Here is a 12,444-nt window from a genome sequence, read left to right on the forward strand (position 1 = left end):
TCCTCCCAAGGAATGCTGGAGGCAGCCACGATTTAATCAAAGGAAGGCAGGAGTTTAGATTTCAAAATGTAGATGTCACATTTCCGTGCAAACCGCTCCTACATGAACGCTTTACCAGGATGTCAAGGGGAATCTTTGATTTCGGGGGCGAGGGGGAGAAGATTGCCCTCCCTAGGTCGGCAGGAAAAGATTTGGGGGGTTCCTAGGCGTCCCACGGAGGGTCCCCGGCGTCCCCGGGGAGCGCAGGGAGTTGTGAAAAGTAACGCGCAACTGGCCACCGGGAGGATCCATTCCCTCCACCTTCTCGCTAGCACCTCCCACTTCTCTTTTTATAGCCGCCTTTCTCTGAGCCAAGCTCAGGTTACTGGACCCGGAGTTCTCCGACCTCCACTTTCAGCCCTGCCCTCAGCCTCCGTCCGTGAGAGGCACCGGCCCCAGCAATTGGATTGGGCAGCCCGTCTTGACACACCACTGTGCTGAGTGCTCGAGGACGTGTTTCACCAGATGGTTGGGGTTAGTGTGTGTCATCACGTTCGAGTGGGGATTAGGAGCAGGAAGGCTGCCTGGCTGGAGCTGTGTGGTCTCCTGCAGGGGAGAGTTGCAGGCATCAGAACGACTTTGCTGGTGGAGCAGGAGGAGGGATTCCTTTTCTGCAGCCCCAGGAAAAGCAGGGTTTGTCCCCCCAGGTAAAGTCAAAGAATGCCTCTCTCTCTCTCTCTCTCTCTCTCTCTCTCTCTCTCTCTCTCTCTCTCTCTCTCTCTCTCTCTCTCTCTCTCTCTCTCTCGTTTGAATGGAATGCTAGCACAGCGCACTTGTCAAAGCCAGTTGTTACCATGTTCAATGCTGCTATTGTGCGGCTGACAGATAACAGGGAGCGTCGCTTGGGCTTGGCTGTCTTTGCAGAACTAGCACTCCTGCTGCCTTGCTCTGGAAGGTGTAGCTAAGGAAATGCCTTGTGGAGCCGTGTGTGTGCCCTTTAACATCCGCGTTGCAGACTCAAAGCGGGAGTTAGATATTGCTCCCCCAGGATGGATGAGGCCAAGAAAGCCTCCGTGTTAGCTTTCAAAATGAAAATTCACTTCCAAACTGTTGCATTTTACCGCTGCATTTATAAAGAGTCTTGTCAGGGTCTATTACTGAGCGGCTGGTAGAGATGAAATGCTTTCTTAACTGATTTCTGCAATGTTGATTGTGCCTGATTTACGACGGGCCGCGGTGTTGTTAACCATCTTGGGGATGAGGCTCTGAAGTTGGAAAACTCCTTAAGAGCAGCCGCAGCCCTCCGAGCAGCTGATAGGAGAGCTTTAAAACAAAAATGCTCAGAGCCAGAAGAGAAACAGAAAAGGAGGAAGTGGGAACATGCTCTTTAACTTAACCCTCAGCAGCTGCAGGGAGCAGTGGGCGGTAATTCATTTGCAGATCTGTTTGTGAAAGTTTTACAAGTCATTGAAAACTGCTGCAGCATCTCTGTAATGGATCATTAAAGCCACTACATTTATGGGTTTTAAACGGGCTATCTGAAGTGTTAATTAAATGTAAATAGATTTTTTTCAGGCTTAGTTATAAACAAGCGTGTTTTCTTTGTTTTTTTTTAAAAAAAGGTCTTCATTATAAATTAATCATTGGAAATGAATGGTCATCCCGATGCTTGAGCAACAGATAATGAGTTTTCAACGTAATATGTAACGTAACCACTCTGCCCAAAGCACCCACCAAAATTAAGTTGAATTGAAAACAACAGTGGGATTTCCATACTATGCATAGTCTGTGATATAAAGAAGGCCTTCCGAATGGATGCCCTGTTTCTACAGGGATCAAAAACTAAATTTTCAGTGTTGAAATGTTTGATCAAGCTAGGGGAGTCGGTGAGGGACTCCTTTTGCGCCCTCACAGACTTGCCTCCCTCATCAATATTCATATACCGGTGGTGCTCAGGAGTCTGGCTCCCAGCGGACTCTCACGTTGGGTGGAGAAACCCAACACCATTCTCACCCGCCACAGGTGAAGAGGCTCAATGAATAACACTGTATGCGAGCTCTTCTGAAATAGGAGCTGGTTAATAGGTTGCATAACAGGATTTATGGCTCGTGCTTTGTGATTTTTTATATTCATCTGAATAAAGATGCCCATAAAGTTATGTTTCAAGTTGCATTATGTACACTTTTTACAACCAGATAGCCGATGTGTTGAATTCCCTTCTTAAAAAGTTATGATTCCGACACTATTTTAGTGCAGTGTTTACTCGTGATTCAGAATGTGCTCCGGATATGGTCTGTGCAGCTCAATGAGAAAATAGCCTCACAAGTAGCCAGGCGGTTATTATGACTGAGCATTATCCGATTCCCAATATTGCATAACCAAAACAGGACTAAGTTCGGAAGCTGGAGTCTTTTGGAATTCCAGTCATTCCATTTTGGCTTTACAGTGGAACTGGGGTTTAGGAAACTGGCCCATGCTGCCTCAGGGTTAGGACTACACACTGCCTGTGGCAGGTCCGGTGCTGACTAGAAATGCCATTTTTCACTATCGCAGAAATATTTCAGGAGAAAAAGTTCCTCCTCGCAGATGCGCTTCTCCGGGAGGTGCGGTGTGATGGCATCTTTCAAAGGCAAGTCGCCGTTTGGCCACAAGAGCCCCACAGCATATGTTGCTACTGTCGCAGACTGACCTCCAGGCCACCTGCCCAGGGAGTCTGACAATATGGGGCAATCACCAACCTTCCCACCCCGACCCCACCACCACTGCCACCAAGTCAATTGTGCACAGGACTAGGCAAGATGGAAACAAGAGCCCAGCCGGTGTGGCTCAGTGGCTGAGCATCGACCTATACACCAAGAGGTCTCCGGTTTGATTCTCACTTAGGGCACATGCCTGGGTTGTGGGCTCATCTCCCGCAAGGGGCATGCAGGAAGCAGCCAATCGAAGTTCTTTCTCATCAGTGTTTCTCTCTCTCCGCCCAACCCCCCTTTCTCTTCCTCTCCCCCCCCCCAAAAAAAAAAAAGTCAATAAAAATATGGTTTTTTTTTTAAAAGATGGAAACAAGAAAGGAAGTGTTGAGGAATAACCAATTCACACCTTGAGAAGACCTCATTGTGTGTTAGTCCCCCTAATATGAAGTCACTGAGCAAAACTTAAAAGGGTCTGCTTGAAAGACAGTGCCCACAGGGCAAGCCCAGTCTCTTGTCACATTCTGAATCGACTGTTCCAGATGGTACACATGCAGAGACATATTTACGGTGACTTCTGCATACCCCAGTTTGACACTGGGATTCTTTGTGACAGCGCTTGGGCTGGTAGCACACATGAATTTCCCATCAGTATTCCAGCAGCTGTAAAAGTGTTTGAGCACCAGGGGTCTCTGGCTCAGGGAGTGAAGAACAACTGGGGTGCAGTTCTCAGTTTGCACTATTGATGCGTCCCGCTAACCTGGCATGCCATAAGGGACGCATCCTCCAGGTGGAACACTGAAAGCTGGATTCAGTCATTTACAAAACCCATGTTTATGGTGGGATGGAAAACTAGGGTACATCAATTCAGGTAGTCACTGAACTCAAGGTAAATTATGAGTAGGGACCTCCATCAAAGAACTAAAAGGGTCCTACTCTGTTTTTTCCCAAGGAAAATTATGTGACTTCAGGGACATTGTTGTGGTCATTGCCATTGTAATAATAGAGACAAATGGCAAATGTGACACTTGGCATGACTTTTCTTGAGTATGTCTGTATATCCATATGGGGATGGGTAGGAGCTTGGTTCTCTTGTGTTTTAGATTTTAAATGGTTTTATTTTTTAAAAGATCCATGAAGTGGATTTCTGATACTGAGTATTGAGCTTTCCCCAACCACCGCCCTGTGGATGTGGCCAACCAATGGGTCAGGTTAAGACATCTGGTCTTTTTTGCCCTGCGCAATATTTTTGGATGGAGAGCATCAAGCAAATTTAAGAGGGTTAAAATTTTTAAGAAGGTGTTTCTAAATAGATTCTTTTTTAAAAATCATAATTATTGACTTTGAAGAAAAAGAGGCTCATATATAAAATTAAGATTTTGGTCATATGGTAAATTTACCTACTTTAGGTTAGATCCATGGTGGAGAGGGGAGGAGGATTGGTATTTGAAAGATTTTTTTGGAAAAAGTTTGTCCTAAATATGTTTCCTATTTAAAATATTTTCAATTCTATCTCAATATGCTGGGAAGAAGAAAAATTAGCCTGGTAGCTATTTTTTTTTTCTTTCTTCTCACCCCATAGCTAATCTGTCATCAGATTCTGCAAGTCCTTCCTTTCAAATGCCTCCACATCTGGCCCACAGCTACCACTCCAGTGTGATGAGCGTATCACATGTGGCTCATTACAACAACCTCCTAACTGGTCCACTGCCTCTTCTGTCCACCATGGCAGACTGAACTTCCACAAACACTTCTTCCGTCAAAGCTTTTCCCAGCTGGGAAGTCCCACATGCACCCTCGGTTTGAATTTCTCAGTCTGAGGGGCTGGCCCTCTGTTATTTGGCCCCAACTTTCTGGCCCTATCTCCCACCAAATTCCTATAGCAACAGCAATCTACCCTTTGCCTGCAGCTAAAGTGGCCAGATCAATGTCCCCCGTTCCGGGTCTCTTCTCTAATCCTTAACCATTCCAGTTCTCTATCTGGTTATCTGCCAAATGAGAATTTATCATCATGTATGTGGTTTCTCCTAGTTCTGTGTTACAAGACTGTGTGTAGAACGTCCTCATCATGCCTGCGTCTACGTCCTGCAAAGTTTCAGCTTAAATTCCACCTCCTCCAAGAAGCCTCCCCTGACTACTACATTTCCTGGTGATATTTTCCTTTGCTTGAAGATGAGCATTAGTTACCTATGATTTGCACTTAGCAAAATCACCCTGTTTTTAATCCTGCTTTCTACTTTGCGTTTTTATTCCTTGACTCCTTAGATAGGGGGAAGTCTCCTAAAACATGGACTGGCCTGGTCCACTTTGAGCCCCACAGAAAACTTAGTATGTCAGTCATTAATTCTATCTATTTATGGTGTGTCTTTAGCCATATCTTCTGCCACCAAAGACAGGGAGATAGGAAAGAGAGAGTGAGAAAAAGGGAGAGGGGAGAGAGAGAGAGAGAGAGAGAGAGAGAGAGAGAGAGAGAGAGAGAGAGAGAGAGAGAGAGAACTGCTTTGGGCATTTAGGGATTTGGAGTAATCGAGTTAATGGATCTGTAGGTTGACAAGCTCACAGGGACATTCAAACATCCCAGGCACTTTCCCCTCTAGTTCTACTACAAGAGGAAAGGGGAGGTGGGGCGGGGGGGATGATGAAACCTGAGTGGTTGTATTTGGGGGTAGCTTAGGAAAAATGCCTCTTAAACAGAATATGATATTATTGCCCCAAATTAAGCGTGTGTATCATATGAAAAATCCTTATCTACTTCAGTTTTCTATAACTATGGTAGAAATTACACCTATTAGCTGCCTTTCTATGTTATAAAATTTCAAATATGATTTGGAAGCAGGAAGGTACAGTCTTTGGGTTGAGACAGACTGGTGTTCTAATCCAGGCACCACCTCTCACTAGCTGTGTGGCTGTGGACCAGTGACTTCACCGCTCAGGTCTTAAAGTCTGTAAAGTCTGTACAGTGGAGATAAGAATACTTTCCTTGGGGATGTTATGCAGAAAATGCATTAAGCACCTGGCTCAGCTGCACGTGCAATACATGGAACATAAAGAAGGCTGGTGGGTGCATATAGAGATACGGATCTAGGTTGCATGACTGTGTTCAACTTAGTATGTCAGTCATTAATTCTATCTATTTATGGTGTGTCTTTAGCCATATCTTCTGCCACCAAAGACAGGGGGATAGGGGGGAGAGAAGAGAGAGAGAGAGAGAGAGAGAGAGAGAGAGAGAGAGAGAGAGAGATAGCTAGATAGCTGCTTTGGGCATTTAGGGATTCGGAGCAACCGAGTTAATGGATCTGTAGGGACAATGGTGACAGTTGAATACACTTTGCTGGGAGGAGCAGAGTCCTGGGTCCTGCATGAAAAGATAATAAAGAGCAGGCGCTGGGGAAACAAAGGACTGAGCCGTGGACCCCAGCGGGGAGTGGAATTCGCCAAAGGGTCATGTGCTCTTCTTCCTTCCTCCTGGCCCACTATTTAGAAAGAAATAATAACTTGGCAAAACATTGGAGAGAGTCAGGTCAAGCTTCCAGGAGTAATTGGTAAAGCAAGATACCATTTAGACAAAACGAAGGGGCTTGGACATTTGCCGTCCCTCGTGTCCAAACCAAATGTAACAGAAAGCTGAAAGCAATCAGCTTGAGCTGGTCGGTTCCCAAACTCGGCATCCACCATCCACCATGCCTTCAATCCGTGGCCTTTTCCCACCACGGCAGCTGCTGGCTGAGAAGTCACCTAACAGAGCCTCAATGCCACTGAGCAACTAGGTCCTTGGACACCCGTCATTCAATTTCAGTTGTCAGGATCTAGGGTTAGATCAAAGAATGTTCTCTCTGATCCTGATCATCTGGTCTGCACCTGCCCCGGGCCCGGGAGAGGAAAGGAACGGAACTCCCCTAGGATGAAGGGCAAGGCAGTATTTCAGAAGATCCCTCCCTCACCCTAGCAAACGTGTCTATAAACCTTTCAAAACGAAGCATAACAGTTTGTTGCTTGAACTCGCCTTCAGCTGTAGCATCTAAACTAGCTCCATTTGCCCTCAAAATTTGTGATCCATGTTCAATCTTATGCATTCAAACTTTGTTATTTAAAGCAAAAATGTGGCTCTCCACTTTACCTTCAAAGGTAAATCCTTTTCCATTCTGGTTTTTAAAACTATACAGCTACAAATCAGTAGGAAACTCTTTCTACATTTTTCTAAAATGTGAATCTAAGGGACTTGGACAGTGATGGCGAACCTATGACACGCATGTCAAAGGTGACACGCGAACTCATTTTTTTGGTTGATTTTTCTTTGTTAAATGGCATTTAAATACATAAAATAAATATCAAAAATATAAATATTTGTTTTACTATGGTTGCAAATATCAAAAAAATTCTATATGTGACATGGCACCAGAGTTAAGTTAGGGTTTTTCAAAATGCTGACACGCCGAGCTCAAAAGGTTCGCCATCACTGGACTTGGACATGTCACTGTTTAACAGTAGTGGGTGAAGTTGATATTAAAGTGCAATGGTAAATAAATGAACAGTCACATCATATTTCTGGGTAAAAAATCTTCATGAGAAAAGGTAGACTCTCCCAAAATTAACCTCTGCCCATTCATGTAATACTAATGAAATCCTCACACAAGGTTAGGTGGCTGCAAGGGAGCAGTTTGGGAACCAGAGGAGCCCAGATGGCTCTGGTTAAGTTTCATCTGGATAATAAACCCAGAAGCAAGCCTAGACGCCTTTGCAAGGGAAGAGTGCCATAGCAACAAGGGGACTTGTTTTATCACACACCCGAGCATGTTACAAAGCTGTAGTTACTGAATTTTCTGCTCAATGGATGGCGATTTCCATTTACCTTGGTGTATTTTTGCCTTCGTTGCATTCTATTCAGTCTCGCTTTCATCATTTGTTGGAATTGCCCATATCTTCGGTTCAGCTACAAATTGCTGTTCCTAGAGATGAGTTATGTTGCCACTATTAACTGAAACCCCGAACCAGCCGTTTATTACTTCGTGTTACGGTTTTTCCCATCGGCAAAGAGGGCTACTAAACTACACGCAACTTGTTCACGCCATAGAATACAGAAAAGGCCTGGGACAGATTTGTCTCAAGAACTCAGGAAAATCCTTCAGAACCCGCTCCCTTGATGAAAGAGGCCCAAAATATACCAATGTGAGCATCGTCCCATCTTCCTGAGCCATGCCACAGCATTCCTAATAAACAACATGGGAATCTCAGTTGCAGAGAGTTTTGTGCATTGTCCAATTTTGTAGTATGGCAGTATAAGTCAGAGGCAATGCCTGCTACGTTAATTTAAAATAAAACGGAAAGTTAGGCCCTTGTGAAATATCCCAGAGTCCTGGTGAGAAATGATTAATTGCACGCTGAGTGTGCTTTTATTGATAAGTTAATTTAGAAGTGTGCACCTGTGGATTTATCTTCAAGCTTGGATCACTAATAAGGCTTAACACCAAAATCACCTTTCTATAATATAACATGTCCTCTGAATAGACTTCCTGCCAGTTTAAAGCCTCCCCCTTAACCCTCACCTGCCAATAATTAATCTTCCCTTAAATAGAATGTCCTAGTAAACAGATGTGCTTGCTAGTGCGTCCAGATATTCTGGAAAGCTCAGCTTTTAACTTCCATGTAAAAGAAATGCATCCCAGAAAAGAGAGGCCCCTACAAATCATATGCTCCTTTTTCCCTCTTGAGAGCTTCATGCTGCTTAAAGAAAGGAAAATGGTCTGAGTATAGCAGATGAAGAAAAGCACGGGGCAGGTAGTATATTTTATTTGAGACACTAGAGGCTTCACGTGTGTTATCACCTTTTTCATATATGACATCTCTATTTAGTTAAAGGGACTTGGGGGAACCTACTTAATATCAAACAGCTTAAATTACTTTTTAGCAGTTGAGTTGATGCCCTAAGGAGTAACCATACTGCACCTTCTAAATATAATCAGAGCCCAAAGGAACAGGCTTAAAAAAGCTCCATCAATGTGTTAATTCATTTATTCCATGTGGATTGAGCACTTCCTGTGTAGGTATTTCTGTCCTAGTGCAGAGAGGAATACAAGACAATAAAGGACACTCTCCTTGCTCTGAAAAATATATCTAATTTACCTGTGGGGGAAAGACATGAACACAAGACAACTCTTAGTAATGAAAAGGATTTTGTGGTTAAATATCAACTATTAGTACTAATTAAGTAAAAGGGATGTCAACAGAGCCCCCTATTGGAGGAGCTGGAACCTGAGCTGGGCAAGACTTTGCTCAATGTCCCTAAGCAGACAATCAGAGCAGTGATTCATCACCTATAAACTGCGTGCGGACAATGTGTTTACCCTCTTTTTCACTGTTTCCCTCCCTATGAGATGGATATGTGTTTCTCACAAAAAGCTGTTATAAAGGTTAAATGAGATAATAAAAATAAAATGCTTAGTGCAGAGCATAGAATATAGTAAGCACTCAAATAGCTGTACTTTTTTTTTTTTTTACAAGTAAAAAGAATGGGTGAGCTAGGGCTTGGAGTTAAACTGAGTGTGACTTTCAAATAAACACACAGTATTTTTTTAATCAGAGAATTGGCAGAGATGCAGTTTGAGAAGACAATGAAGGGAGACACTGGGCAAAGAGGAGGAGGAGGAAAGGTAGGAGGACGGGGAGAAAAGCGTGATCGATGACAAGAAGACAGAGAAGAGGAAGGAGGAGGAGGAGAAAGAGTATGGTCCTCTTGTTATCGGGGAAGTTGGGGGATCCCTTTCCCCAGTGAGTGCTGGGAGTGGAGTTCTTACGATATCTGGAGAGAAAGAATTTTCTGAGACTCGCATGAGAAGACGGGTGATTTTTATTTGTGTAGAATTACATCTCTGTGTTTCTAAAGCCCCATTTCCCTTAATCCAGTCCTGGAAGAAGTGCAGTTGGGGATTCAGTAGAGCTAAAAGCAAAGCCAGTGTCCAGAGTTTCCGTTCCATGTTGCAGCCTGGTCCCGTTCAGCATCAGGCTAGTTATAGTCCATTAGTCTATTGTGTGTGGGGTCCATATGATGGTGGGCCATGTGGGCAAATGCAGGAGAGCCAACTCTCAACTAAGAAAATGCAACTTGTCCACGTCATAGAATACAGAAAAGTTGGTGGTGGAGAGGGATATATAATGTAAAGAGAGTCTAGAGACAAGAAGAGATGAAATATTTAAATTGCTTCTGCTCATGAACCTTCAGCTTCTACTTTGGAAGAGATAGGTTGGCATCCATTTGTAGAATATATGAATAACTTATTTTACAAATGCTAAAGGCACTTCCTTCTTCACTAGCCATAAAGACAAATCATTCCTAATTTTAAAGTTTAAAAAAGATTCTCCCCCCCCCCCACTTTTCTTTCTATGACCTCTTGCTTGGCTCTATTATTTCTTTTTTTCTTTAAATATATTTTTATTTCAGAGAGGAAGGGAGAGGGAGAGAGAGATAGAAATATCAATGACGAGAGAGAATCATTGATGAATGCCTCCTGCACTCCCCCTACTATGGATCGGGCCCACAACCCAGGCATATACCCTGCCTGGGAATTGAACCATGACCTCCTGGTTCATAGATTGACACTCAACCACTGAGCCACGCCAGCCAGGCTATTCTTTTATTTCTCTTTCAGTCACACTTCATTTTAAGATCCTCTTCAAAATGGGACAGTTGTTTTTTTTACTCACCTCATTATACTATTTTATTAGAGGTCAAAGATTATATTTACCATTTCAAACTCTTGCACTAGATATGGGGAGGCAGCGTGATTGAAAGCATACGCTGCTTGAATCGGCAAGATTTGGAATTAAGATGTAATCCTATTTCTAGAAATGTGTGGGAATGGCATTGACCTGTGGAGACTTGACAGCATTTTGGTTCCTCAAAAGAGACTTGGGTTCCGTTCAAGTTTTTAATGAAGAGTTTGGCCTGATTTGTTTAACTCAACTGGGTTTTCTGAGCCATGTTCCCTGGTTCCTATGGGAGAGGTGCCTGCCTAAGAATCAGTACCTGTAACCTATTTCTCATCCATGGTTGCCATGCATGAGGGTCTAATTGGCATGAGCCAGTCTATATTTGGAAGCTACTAATGGCTAATGACTAAATTGGTAGTTCTTGAGATATCCAGTTCAAGGAACCAATGGGGAAAGATATCCACAAGTTAGAGCAGCGTTTCTCAATCTGTGGGTCATGACCCCTTTGGGGGTCGAACGACCCTTTCACAGGGGTCGCCTAAGATCATCGGAAAACACATATATAATTACATATTGTTTTTGTGATTAATCACTATGCTTTAATTATGTTCAATTTGTAGCAATGAAAATACATCCTGCATATCAGATACTTACATTACGATTCATAACAGTAGCAAAATTACAGTTATGAAGTAGCAACGAAAATAATTTTATGGTTGGGGGTCACCACAACATGAGGAACTGTATTAAAGGGTCGCGGCATTAGGAAGGTTGAGAACCACTGAGTTAGAGCAATGAATGTCATTTGCAGCAAGCACAAAAGTTGGCCTTAGTGCGGAGCTTAGTGCTAGATCAGATCTCTTCATCTGGTACCCACTGAGGTCAAATGGCCTAATGTGTTCGAGTGGAGATTAGGGTGTGGATCAGAAGGTGGGGAAAGAATATCAATGCAGTCAAAACATGTTCTGTCAGAGAGTTACTTTTAAAAATATATATTTTTTTATTGATTCCAGTGAGGAAGGGAGGAGAGATAGAAACATCAATGATGAGAGAGAATCATTAATTGGCTGCTTCCTGCAGGCCCCCTACTGGGGATCAAGCATGCAATGCAACCTGGGCTGGGAATTGAACCAGCAACCTCCTGGTTTATAGGTTGACGCTCAACCACTGAGCCACACCAGCGAGGCAGGGAGTCACTTTTTTGACTTAAGCATAAGGACAAAACAAACAAACAAACAAAACCCACAGGATGCATATGTGCATAGCCCATGGACACAGACAGTAGTGTGGTGAAGGCCTGGGAAGGGCAGATGCGGGGTGGAAGGAGTCAATGGGGAAAAAAAAGAGGGACATCTGTAATATTTTCAACAATAAAGATACATTTTTAAAAAACAGAGAAAATAAGCTGTATGCTTCACATATAGTGATTGTTATTCTCCTTAGCCATTTTGCTCCCAAAACAGCAATCCACTGATGTGTCATTCTGGTCCACCCACAGGTGTCTCAGAAGTGGAATTGGAGGTGTTCCTACAATTGCTTCTGCCACTGTCATAACTCCTTTGGAAGCTTAAGACACCCACTGGACCTCAGTGGCTTCAGGTAAATCATACTTCATGCTGGGTAAATTATAAATTAAAATATTACTAGCAATGAAATAAAATGTGCGAACTAATGAGACTCGTATTATAGTTAGGAAAAAGAGGCAGGATGGTACAGTGAAGAAAACATTGGAAACCTGGATTCCAGAACTTGGCTACCATTAATCCTATATAACAAAAGCCTAATATGCAAATTGTCCCCTCTGGCGGTCATCTGGGAGACGAAGCGCAGGAGACATGGAGCTGGCAGCAGGCGGCAGTGGAGGTGCTGCCGGCCCTGATGGGCCCCAATGAGAGTGGGGCCGTGGTGGGATGGTGGAGCCGGTGAGCAGGCAGTGCCAGGCCAAGGTGGGTGCAAGTGGGGACCTGATCGCCCTAACGATCACCCTGCCGATCACCCCGCAGATGACACTGAGGGAGCGGGGCGGGCCCGGCCCCAATCGATCTTCCTGCAGGCGGGATGGTGGAACAGCTGA

At 43.9% G+C, this 12,444-nt stretch overlaps 1 protein-coding gene across 5 annotated transcripts in view; it reads left to right on the top strand.

Moving 5' to 3' along the window:
- Window positions 1-378: 378 nt before the first annotated feature.
- Window positions 379-12,444, top strand: part of SULF1 (sulfatase 1) — a 158,491-nt gene continuing 146,425 nt past the window's right edge. For 3 of the 5 annotated variants that reach the window (XM_036338471.1, XM_036338473.1, XM_036338474.1), the window contains exons 1-2: window positions 379-686; window positions 11,869-11,969. The gene's annotated coding sequence lies outside the window, so the exon portion shown is untranslated. The remainder of the gene's footprint in view (window positions 687-11,868; window positions 11,970-12,444) is intronic. The other 2 variants (XM_036338470.1, XM_036338467.1) reach the window with 2 other exon arrangements.

The sequence above is a fragment of the Myotis myotis genome, unplaced genomic scaffold (assembly GCF_014108235.1).
Source record: "Myotis myotis isolate mMyoMyo1 unplaced genomic scaffold, mMyoMyo1.p scaffold_m19_p_16, whole genome shotgun sequence".
Taxonomy (NCBI): domain Eukaryota; kingdom Metazoa; phylum Chordata; class Mammalia; order Chiroptera; family Vespertilionidae; genus Myotis; species Myotis myotis.